The sequence below is a fragment of the Hyla sarda genome, chromosome 1 (assembly GCF_029499605.1).
Source record: "Hyla sarda isolate aHylSar1 chromosome 1, aHylSar1.hap1, whole genome shotgun sequence".
NCBI lineage: Eukaryota > Metazoa > Chordata > Amphibia > Anura > Hylidae > Hyla > Hyla sarda.
Window position 1 is genome coordinate 243010129 of NC_079189.1, and position 13058 is coordinate 243023186.

Consider the following 13058-nt stretch of genomic DNA (forward strand, 5'->3'; position numbering starts at 1 on the left):
ACTGTACCTAATGTGGGGAACTATAATGCACCTAATGTGGAGAACTATACTGTACCTAATGTGGGGAACTATACTGCACCTAATGTGGGGGAATTATACTGCACCTAATGAGGGGAACTACACTGTCATAATTCATAATCCCCGCTGCCGGGAGAGGGGAGCTCTGATAGGTCAATAGCTATTCACCAATCATTATTAATTGGATTATTAATTATGACAGTGTATACAGAAGCAGGCGGGCAGCGCAGTGGAGACGCATGTACCGCCGGCTTGTATAGCTAATAAATGCGGACCACAGCGGATCTCCAGAGAATGATCTGCTGCAATCCGCATTTAAATTACCTTACCTTACCAGTCCATGCCAGGACACGTTTGAGCCAACAAACTGTATATATGATTACATTTTTTTGTATGTATTAACCCTATGTAACATCTTTACAAACATACCCAATCTTTCCTCCATCAGATGTGTGCCTAGACATGGTGGGTTCGATGGTCTAGTTTTTACTAATTTACTCACATGGGCCTCTGAGATATTGGCTAAGTAGGGCATATATGGCATTTTATTCCATGTGAGTCTAGGTAGGTGGTGCCATTTATGTGCATCGCACATTTCTATAATCTTGGGACTTCTCTCCTTATTGTCTAGTCTTTTTAATTTCACTCACATGGGCTTTAAAGGTATTAGTTAAATAGGGCATATATGGCATCTATTTAACCCATGTACACTCCTCTACACCCCTCTGTCACCCATGTACACTCCTCTACACCCCTCTGTCACCCATGTACACTCCTCTACATCCCTCTATCATCCATGTACACTCCTCTACACCCCTCTGTCATCCATGTACACTCCTCTACACCCCTCTGTCATCCATGTACACTCCTCTACACCCCTCTGTCACCCATGTACACTCCTCTACACCCCTCTGTACACCCCTCTACACACCTGTCACCCATGTACACTCCTCTACACCCCTCTGTCACCCATGTACACTCCTCTACACCCCTCTGTCACCCATGTACACTCCTCTACATCCCTCTGTCACCCATGTACACTCCTGTACACCCCTCTGTCACCCATGTACACTCCTGTACACCCCTCTGTCACCCGTGTACACTCCTCTACACCCCTCTGTCATCCATGTACACTAATCTACACCCCTCTGTCACCCATGTACACTCCTCTACACCCCTCTGTACACCCCTCTACACACTTGTCACCCATGTACACTCCTCGACACCCCTCTTTCATCCATGTACACTCCTCTACATCCCTCTGTCACCCATGTACACTCCTGTACACCCCTCTGTCACCCATGTACACTCCTGTACACCCCTCTGTCACCTATGTACACTCCTCTACACCCCTCTGTCATCCATGTACACTCCACTCCTCTACACCCCTCTGTACACCCCTCTACACACCTGTCACACATGTACACTCCTCTACACCCCTCTATCACCCATGTACACTCCCCTATACCCCTCTGTACACTCCTCTACACCCCTCTTTCATCCATGTACACTCCTCTACACCCCTCTGTCACCCATGTACACTCCTCGACACCCCTCTGTCACCCATGTAAACTCCTCTACACCCCTGTCACCCATGTACACTCCTCTACACCCCTCTGTACACTCCTCTACACCCCTCTTTTATCCATGTACACTCCTCTACACCCCTCTGTACACCCCTCTACACACCTGTCACCCATTTACACTCCTCTACACCCATGTACACTCCTCTACACCCCTCTGTACACTCCTCTACACCCCTCATTCATCCATGTACACTCCTCTACACCCCTCTGTCATTCATGAAAAAAAAAGTGCAGAGCCAGAGCCTAATAGGTTTGTTTTGCAGGTTTAACGGTGAAGAATTGTGTGTGGAAGAAATTGTCATGATGGCCCAGACCAGATGGAGAAGAGAAGGCAACGACTCAAATTAGAGAAGATGTCAGATGTGAGTTGCTGTATAAAGCAGCACTTTAAACTACATACCCACTGATAGATAGATATTATATTGCGGGTTTTTTTTGCGGGTTTTTTTTTTTTTTTATACCATTTTTTTCTTTTTTCTTTTTTGCTTGTCAACAAGCTCGGTATGGGAGCCCCGCGGGAAATCTTTATTTTTTTAAATTTTTTAAACTTTTTTTTTTCTTCTTTTTTATTGCGCTTGGGGGGCCTCAGATTTATTTTTGTCTAAGGCCTCAAAAAGTCTAGAGCCGCCTCTGGTGCATGATACGAGCATCATTCCAGTGCTCACATCATGTACAGGATGTAAATATACATCCTGGTGCGTTAAGTCCAATGGCTTCAGGACAAACATTTGTATCCATTGTCCTTAAGGGGTTAACAGGCATGCCCGGAATGGAGAGGCAAGCTGTGCATAACTAGCTTGCCCCCTGACTGGTGAGCAGTTAAGGGGTTAAGAAATGTACAGGCAAGGTTTTTAGCCCCCTCCCCCACCTGTAAAACTTGTGGGTAAATATAGTGGTATGTCCCATGGGTGTGGGGGAAGGAGTGCACCAATCATGGGTTTAATAGTTTCCTTTCAGGGGCCCTCCCCTGGGTATTTATAGCTGTGGTGCCTCCCTCCCCCCCCCTCAATCTGCCCAGGACCCGGAGTTTTTTCCCTCCCTCCCTCCCTTTTTTGTATCTCTGTTTATTGTAAGTCACAGCTTGGCGGTAAGAAGACGGTGAAAGCGGGGTCAACTAGGGGTAGACCTCCAAACAGGACAGTGTGGCAGCACCTCTCGGGTTGGCAAGAAGCCAATCGGTGTCTTTGTTACAGTTAAATTGTTATTGATATAAGTAATTTTATAAATAAAGCTGTGGCCGATCCCCACCCATGGAAAAGTTGAATTGTTGTTGTGTCAGTTATAATTTAATAATTTATTGTAGTAAGGGGGAGGGGTAGTTATAGCCTGCTAGGAGCTAATTGGGTCTCAACAGTCTGGCAGTCGCAGACAGTCCCTCTCTCGCAAAGTCTCCCACAGGCTCCAATAGCAGCAATCTTTTATCTGAGCTGCTGCTTGCTGAGTCAGCCTGTCTGTAGGGTGTAACTATTTGGTGATGATTGTAAGGCTATGTTCACACTGCCGAATGTCCACACAGAAAATGCATGTGCGGATGTTCTGCAGGTAGTGGAGCAGTGGCAGAACGTTCCATCAATAGGACTGCTTGGAAATTCGCCATCTCATAGACGGCTATGTATTTCTGAGCAGAATACACAGGAGAAACAGACATGTCTATTCTTTAGCCAGAAGGCCGGGATGCAAAGGGTGAGTGCCAAAGGTGAAGAGTGTGTGGTGCAGTGCTTCCACTCAGTGAGCTATTACACCCAGTGAGTTTTGGCACCTCAGGGTCACCACTCCCCGAGGCACAGAAGTACCTCGGCCTTCAACCTCCTCAGCCTCATGGTGAGACCTTTAGGGGACAGGTCACATCAGAGCAGCCGTCGAGCTGATTCCTCAGAACCAGCCCCGGAATGCCCCGGGCACCTGCCCCCTCCATGCAGAATCCATCCTACATCAATGGCAGAGACTAGACCACTGATAAGAACAGATACTACACTTCATCTTAGCCAAAAGGCCAAAAGCCATATATGCCATCAGAACGCAGCCGCATAAATGCGACACATGCTGTATGCCGCAACTATGCAAATATATAGCACAGCCTGCAGCCTGTCCCAACTTATTGTGAAAAACACTAATTTTGGCTGGGATTACACTTGGCGTGTTTGACAGAAAAAAACACCATGCTCGCTGCGGGCACATATTATGTTGGAATCAATAGGGTAATATGAAATGCCAGACACTAATGGGGTTTTCTTCATTCTTTTTAGGCTATCAACGTGGGATGTCGAGAGCATGTTGTTTTTTTTATGAAGTTTTGGTGATTTTCTTCCCAATGTTTTTAATAGAAATCCTTGAGTCACATGATGAAAGAATCTGAGAAAAGCCAGGGGGAAAATAATAATAATAATTATACACATTGGGGGAGATGTATGAAAACCTGTGCAGAGGTAAAGTTGACCAGTTGCCCATAGCAACCAATCAGATCACTTCTTTCACGTTTCAGAGGACTTTTTAAAAATGAAAAAAGCGATCTGAATGGTTCCTATGGGCAACTGTTCCACTTTTCCTCTTCACATGTTTTAATAAATTACCCCCCTCCCCCCCAGTTTTTAGCAAAAATTCCACAAAAGATTGCAGAGAAAAGAAATGGGGGGGGGGGGGGGGGGGGGGGGGGCAGTTTTTGGTGTGTTTTTTTTTTGGGCAAAAAAAACAAAAGAAGAAAACAACAAACAAGAATTGCATCTGTTCCTAGGCTTAGGCCACATTAAACACGACTTATGTGTGGTGTTTTTCAAAGCCCACATTGCTTTATTTTTGGTGCCCCCCCCCCCCTTTCGACAGACGTCTGTCCAGCTGTTGCAAAGCTACAACTCCATGCTGGGAGTTGTAGTTTTGCAACAGATGGACAGCCACAGGGGATAAGTGGTGATGTATGTCAATCTAGGACCATGGTGTCTGATTTTGAACCGGCAGCAGGAGCCACGACCACTTTAAATCAATGGCTGCCGGGATGTTTGACGAGTGACAGCCTTCGCTCCAGACCACAACGTCAAGGATGTCACTCGTCAGATGTCCCGGCAGCCAGCGCTGCTCAATGAGCCTGCTGGAGCCGCACTGATCTGTGTAAGAAACCTATGGGCCCAGGCTGTTGGGGCCACCAAATTATATTACAAATACTGAGTGTCTGGTTAGGAGAAACAAGTATAACGCACCCACAGGGAGTAGCGCCATTTTAATAAAAAATTGCCCAAAATCCCTTAGATAACAGTCATACAGAATATATTAGAACGTTCTTTGATTTTCAGCCAATCAGAGAGCAGCACCACTGAAATAGAACTCTCAGGAGGTAACAGCGTGTCACACATGTGATGTCATAGCCATTGTCAACCAGAGAGCAGCACTGAGCAGATATAACACTGCTCCTGCTCATTCTTCATCAGTGAGGGGCTGATGCTGGACACTGTAGGGACCGAGAATGCAAAGTCATATACACTACTGTGACTGGTAAGTGTCACATTGTTGTGACCAAAAGGTCTTTAGTGCAGTTCAATGTGTTTTTCTATAATAAACATGTAGATAATCTATCTTTTATTTTCCTATCTTAGATGCACTATTTCCAGGATGTGGAGTAGCATTTCCGGACCTACAGCAAGACGTTGGATGAAGACGTAGATTTCCAGACCTACAGCAAGAATTTGGATGAAGGCACAGCCCCTCAAATCACGCACATACACGGACACATTTGCCCAAATTCTAGAGGTAACCTCCGTTAGTATGCCCAGAGGAAGGGCAATACAGTAGCCATGGATTCCCTACAGGTTTCCTCCCCTCTGGAGGTTTTTCCTGTCCTGAGTTAGTTACTGTACGCTCTTTGTGAGTGATGGGAGGTTACATAAAATCCCTACACAAACATTTTAATATATAATAAATAAAGTTCCCCTTTTTAAACCATTCTTTAACTTGTTTGACTCATTTATTTTATTTGTGTGTGAAAAATAGTGTTAAAAAAAAAAACGTCATCCACGTTTTGCTAAGTGTCCAAAGCTGCTCTCCTGCACGATCTACATAATGCGGTGCGGAGAGGGGCAACTGATGCTGGGTGGTACAGTTGCCGAGGTAACCACAGGACACCCAACAAGTTCCATGCACAAGCCTTTTTTCTGATGAACGGGACCCTAGGAGAGCAGGGAAAGCAGGTGAGAGGACCTCCATCCACCATTTTGAATGATCACCAGATCGCCACAGGTGATTCAATCCTCGAATATAATGCCCGCATTGCCGCACTTGCCGAAATCTGCTTTGATCACAGCATCTGAGGGGTTAATGACAAACATTAGAGCGATCGTTGATGATTGCCACTACTGGCAGGTCCCAGGCTGCCAGGACCTGCCATACATGATGCAAGCACCGGTCCATTGTTCACATCATGTACAGGGTGTAAATATACATCCAATCGCATCAGGATGTACTTTTACAGGCCGACTCCTACTCAGTTTTGATTGTAAAGCTATGTTCACATGGTCGAATGTCCACACAGAAAATGTATGTGCGGATAACCTGAAGATAGTGGAGCGGTGTCAGAATATGCTAGCGTTAAGATTGCTCAGAAATTCGCTGTCTCATACACGGCAATGCATTTCTGAGCAGAATACGCAGAAAGAACATGTCTACTCTTTCTGCGGATGCCAGAATTTCCGTACGGTATATTCCTGTGCAATTCTGCATAGAAAACCTTGACTGGATGGGATTTTAGATACATCCCTTCCTATCTAACCCACTCTTAACCACGTAACAACCCCTTCACCCAATAGAAAAGACACTGACACCTGCTGTGGGAAAATTGGGCCGTGTGGCCCATTTATTTAACAAACCAATAAATAACATTTGAATATTTACATATAAACATAACCAAACTAGAGGGCACTCCCCTCCCCCAACCAGATTTGTGCAACACGCTTCTTACCCCTGGCCGCGAGCCCCTGGCCCGGGGGCACCCCGGTAACCTTCTGCACAATCCCTCGAACTCCTGAGGCCCAGAACCACCACCAGGAGGCCCAATTGAACCATATCAAACATTTATCTTTCAAACTACTAACTCCCCCGGGACCCTTTCACATGCCACAGATGAAAGACAGTGACACCTCACTGACCTTCATCCCGCCACACACGCAACGCCAGCTCAATACCCCCTTGCAAGGCCAACGCCCACAAACCCATCCCAATGTCATTTAAATGAATACCATCGGGATCCAAAAATTCCCAAGGCTCCCCCTCCAGATCAGTGAGCCTCACCACTATCCCCCCATTCCTACGAACAAAACGACCCACCTCTTTGTTGAGCTTGACCCGAGCCTTATTCACTGACCTGGCGTGCCGCCACACCCGCCGAGCCACCATGTCAGACCAAACGAACAACAAACCAGGAAAGGTAGATTTTAGCCTCAGAACGTCAAGCTTAATGTCCCTAATTAACTCCCGTGACGACCGAAGGCCTAAATCATTGCCCCCAGCATGCACCACCAAGATGTCCGGGGGGTGGTCCAAAGAAGCGTTGAACTGTACCTCAGGGAGCACCCTGCACCACAGCATGCCACCAATTCCAATCCACTGCAACACCGCCAGGTCCCTCGAAAAACCCAGCTGCCTCCCGTCCCGTCTCACCGCAGCCCGGATCGCACCCCTCCGAACATAGGAGTGACCAAAAATCCACACCAAGCACGGATCACAACCTGAAAAACACAAACAAGAAAACAGAACAAGCAAAATAACCCACTTAACATACTCATAACAGATGTGGACGAACATACAGACGAAAAGGAGCAGACTCCTATCGCCCAATCCGCCGAATCACTTCCTCACCCATCCCCCACCGGGCCGCCTCAGTGGCGGCCCCTATCCTAAATGAATGAGAACTGTAATCCCTGGGCTCTAGCCCCCGTGCCTTCAAACATCTACGGAAAACAGACACAAATTGAAAGCACGAGAGAGATGACCCATCCCTATGCACTAATAAAGATCCCATACCATCCGGCCTCACTGACAGAAACGCCCGCACGCATCGCACCGGGCACACCAAGGACCCTGGCAACTCACCTAGAACCACCCAACAACCGCGACCTCTCAGATCAGTTTTGGACCTGCGTAAAAAACAACTCACCCCCTCCGCCTGCAACATCACATCCCCATACAACAAACCCCCAACCACCGATCTACTCTGAGCCACCAGTTCCGAAATCCGAAAGGCCCCAAAAAAGGCCTAAGCATCCGTGCATTCACACTCCACCCGTTCTGCCAGAAAACCCAACAAATCAAAAGAAATCCGGCTGCGTACCCCCCCCCCCTACGGTATCCCATAAGGGAGCGACGCACTAAAAAATGCTTAGTTGCATCCCTCAGGCCCCGCACCAAAAACCAAAACGCCAGAGCTGACATGCGGCGTGACACACCCGAAACAGACACCCCCGACTCAAACTGCATCCCCCCAAAATACAGCACCACAGTCACCCAGTCCTCAGTACCAGCACACACACCCACCCTCTCCAGTAACGCCTCCCATTCACACCAAACCTTTGAATACGCAGACCAAGTGCGAGCACTCAGTGACCTCTGGATCAACTGCGCCGCCGCTCCCAAACCACGCTCCACAGCCAATTGGGGGAAGGGATCCCGCACCGCTCCGCCTCTGGTGCCAGCACGCGAAACCTGTCCCACTGTGATCGAGAAAGAGAATCAGCGACAGAGTTGACAACACCTGGAACATGTACAGCAACAAACTGCGCATTCAACAACAATCCCCGCAGAACCAAATGACGAAGCAAGCGCAAAACCGGCGGAGAACTAGAAGTCTGATGATTAATCGCATGTACCACCCCCATATTGTCACAATGAAATCCTTCAGCCGATCCCCCCAAATTTCCGTTGCCACCACAATAGGAAACAGCTCCAACACAACTAGATTAGCCACCAAACCCGCCGCACGCCAAGAATCCGGCCACTCCGTCGCACTCCACTCCCCCTGAAAAAATGCCCCATAACCTACCGAACCCGATGCATCGGTAAACAATTCCAACTCAGCATTATCAACCACCTCCGCCATCCACATGGACCTGCCGTTGTAGACCGACAAAAAGGAATCCCACACCTCCAAGTCTGCACGCAACTCCCCAGACAACTGAACATAGTGATGCGGAACCGTCACCCCCCGCCGTGGCCAATGACAAACGTCTACAAAAAGCCCTATCCATAGGTAAAATCCTACAGGCAAAATTCTATTTCCCCAACAACGACTGGACCTCCTTCAAAGGTGCCCTCTTACAACGCCGACACTGCTGCCCACACTGCCTCAAATCCGCCAACTTATCCTCCGGCAAGCGACACTCCATATGATCCGAATCAATCACTATACTCAAGAGCTTCACCACCGTGGACGGTCCCTCCGTCTTATCAGGAGCTAACGGGACCCCAGAACGCTGCGCTACTGCCTCCATAGTATGCAACAACACCGAACAAATCCGAGAGCCCCTGGGCCCCAAAAAAAAGAAAGTCATCAAGGTAATGCAGCACAGAGGACCAGCCGGCCTCCTGCCGCACCACCCATTCCAAAAAACAACTAAAAGCCTCAAAATACGCACATGAAATCGAACAGCCCATCAGCAAACAACAATCAATATAATACTGACCCTCCCAACGAATACCTAATAAACGAAAACTACCCGGATGGACCGGCAACAAACGGAACGCCGATTCCACATCCGTCTTGGCCAATAAAGCCCCTTGTCCAAACTTCCGAACCCACCGCACCGCTGCATCAAAAGAGGTATATGTCACAGCACACACACCCTCCGCAATCCCATCATTAACCGAAGCCCCAGCCGGGTAAGACAAATGATGTATTAATCTGAACTTGCCCGGCTCCTTTTTAGGAACCAGGCCTAGCGGTGAAACCACCAAATCCGCCAATGGCGGGTCCGGAAAAGGACCCACCATCCTGCCCAATGCCACCTCACTTTGCAGCTTATCCGTGACCACCTGAGGATGACCATAAGCCGAAACCAAATTGCGACCCCCAACCCCCTGAGCAACTGCCGAACTAGGAATCACAAAACCCAAACTAAAACCCTCCTCCAACAAAACCGCCGCCGCCCTATTTGGGTACAGTCTTAAAAACAGCCGCATTACGTCCACCTTCACTGGAGTCTACAAAAAGCCCTATCCATAGGTAAAATCCTACAGGCAAAATTCTATTTCCCCAACAACGACTGGACCTCCTTCAAAGGTGCCCTCTTACAACGCCGACACTGCTGCCCACACTGCCTCAAATCCGCCAACTTATCCTCCGGCAAGCGACACTCCATACGATCCGAATCAATCACTATACTCAAGAGCTTCACCACCGTGGACGGTCCCTCCGTCTTATCAGGAGCTAACGGGACCCCAGAACGCTGCGCTACTGCCTCCATAGTATGCAACAACACCGAACAAATCCGAGAGCCCCTGGGCCCCAAAAAAAAGAAAGTCATCAAGGTAATGCAGCACAGAGGACCAGCCGGCCTCCTGCCGCACCACCCATTCCAAAAAACAACTAAAAGCCTCAAAATACGCACATGAAATCGAACAGCCCATCGGCAAACAACAATCAATATAATACTGACCCTCCCAACGAATACCTAATAAACGAAAACTACCCGGATGGACCGGCAACAAACGGAACGCCGATTCCACATCCATCTTGGCCAATAAAGCCCCTTGTCCAAACTTCCGAACCCACCGCACCGCTGCATCAAAAGAGGTATATGTCACAGCACACACACCCTCCGCAATCCCATCATTAACCGAAGCCCCAGCCGGGTAAGACAAATGATGTATTAATCTGAACTTGCCCGGCTCCTTTTTAGGAACCAGGCCTAGCGGTGAAACCACCAAATCCGCCAATGGCGGGTCCGGAAAAGGACCCACCATCCTGCCCAATGCCACCTCACTTTGCAGCTTATCCGTGACCACCTGAGGATGACCATAAGCCGAAACCAAATTGCGACCCCCAACCCCCTGAGCAACTGCCGAACTAGGAATCACAAAACCCAAACTAAAACCCTCCTCCAACAAAACCGCCGCCGCCCTATTTGGGTACAGTCTTAAAAACGGCCGCATTACGTCCACCTTCACTGGAGTCTACAAAAAGCCCTATCCATAGGTAAAATCCTACAGGCAAAATTCTATTTACCCAACAACGACTGGACCTCCTTCAAAGGTGCCCTCTTACAACGCCGACACTGCTGCCCACACTGCCTCAAATCCGCCAACTTATCCTCCGGCAAGCGACACTCCATACGATCCGAATCAATCACTATACTCAAGAGCTTCACCACCGTGGACGGTCCCTCTGTCTTATCAGGAGCTAACGGGACCCCAGAACGCTGCGCTACTGCCTCCATAGTATGCAACAACACCGAACAAATCCGAGAGCCCCTGGGCCCCAAAAAAAAGAAAGTCATCAAGGTAATGCAGCACAGAGGACCAGCCGGCCTCCTGCCGCACCACCCATTCCAAAAAACAACTAAAAGCCTCAAAATACGCACATGAAATCGAACAGCCCATCGGCAAACAACAATCAATATAATACTGACCCTCCCAACGAATACCTAATAAACGAAAACTACCCGGATGGACCGGCAACAAACGGAACGCCGATTCCACATCCGTCTTGGCCAATAAAGCCCCTTGTCCAAACTTCCGAACCCACCGCACCGCTGCATCAAAAGAGGTATATGTCACAGCACACACACCCTCCGCAATCCCATCATTAACCGAAGCCCCAGCCGGGTAAGACAAATGATGTATTAATCTGAACTTGCCCGGCTCCTTTTTAGGAACCAGGCCTAGCGGTGAAACCACCAAATCCGCCAATGGCGGGTCCGGAAAAGGACCCACCATCCTGCCCAATGCCACCTCACTTTGCAGCTTATCCGTGACCACCTGAGGATGACCATAAGCCGAAACCAAATTGCGACCCCCAACCCCCTGAGCAACTGCCGAACTAGGAATCACAAAACCCAAACTAAAACCCTCCTCCAACAAAACCGCCGCCGCCCTATTTGGGTACAGTCTTAAAAACGGCCGCATTACGTCCACCTTCACTGGAGTCTACAAAAAGCCCTATCCATAGGTAAAATCCTACAGGCAAAATTCTATTTCCCCAACAACGACTGGACCTCCTTCAAAGGTGCCCTCTTACAACGCCGACACTGCTGCCCACACTGCCTCAAATCCGCCAACTTATCCTCCGGCAAGCGACACTCCATACGATTCGAATCAATCACTATACTCAAGAGCTTCACCACCGTGGACGGTCCCTCCGTCTTATCAGGAGCTAACGGGACCCCAGAACGCTGCGCTACTGCCTCCATAGTATGCAACAACACCGAACAAATCCGAGAGCCCCTGGGCCCCAAAAAAAAGAAAGTCATCAAGGTAATGCAGCACAGAGGACCAGCCGGCCTCCTGCCGCACAACCCATTCCAAAAAACAACTAAAAGCCTCAAAATACGCACATGAAATCGAACAGCCCATCGGCAAACAACAATCAATATAATACTGACCCTCCCAACGAATACCTAATAAACGAAAACTACCCGGATGGACCGGCAACAAACGGAACGCCGATTCCACATCCGTCTTGGCCAATAAAGCCCCTTGTCCAAACTTCCGAACCCACCGCACCGCTGCATCAAAAGAGGTATATGTCACAGCACACACACCCTCCGCAATCCCATCATTAACCGAAGCCCCAGCCGGGTAAGACAAATGATGTATTAATCTGAACTTGCCCGGCTCCTTTTTAGGAACCAGGCCTAGCGGTGAAACCACCAAATCCGCCAATGGCGGGTCCGGAAAAGGACCCGCCATCCTGCCCAATGCCACCTCACTTTGCAGCTTATCCGTGACCACCTGAGGATGACCATAAGCCGAAACCAAATTGCGACCCCCAACCCCCTGAGCAACTGCCGAACTAGGAATCACAAAACCCAAACTAAAACCCTCCTCCAACAAAACCGCCGCCGCCCTATTTGGGTACAGTCTTAAAAACGGCCGCATTACGTCCACCTTCACTGGAGTCACCCCGGGACGCTGAAGCCACAGCTCCCTTTCCTTTCCCACGCTTAAAACATCGGGAGAAACTGTGAGCCCCCCCACACCCCAAACATTCATGCTTAAATTTACAATCTGAGAGGAAGCGGCAATGCCCTTCATTATACTGCCAACAGCAGCCCCGTCGCAAACCGGCCGACGGTCCGGCCACTGAGAAACCGCCGGCCGCCCCCTGAAAGAGCTGAGACCCCCCACGAGGAGTGGCCATAAGGCGCATCCATAAACTTATGTCCTTATGATCCCACCTCAAGGAAGGCCGGACCGCCTTGCGCTGACAAAAATGCTCGTCATAACGCAGCCACACCACTCCCCCATACACCCGGTATGCCT

General features: G+C 49.0%; 1 long non-coding RNA gene across 1 annotated transcript; it reads left to right on the plus strand.

The window, feature by feature from the left end:
• The first annotated feature begins 4969 nt into the window (after nt 1-4969).
• On the plus strand, nt 4970-5536 carry LOC130304847 (uncharacterized). Its single transcript, XR_008854564.1, has 2 exons — nt 4970-5087; nt 5189-5536. It is a non-coding gene; the product is annotated as an uncharacterized LOC130304847 (long non-coding RNA).
• The last annotated feature ends 7522 nt before the right edge of the window (nt 5537-13058 follow it).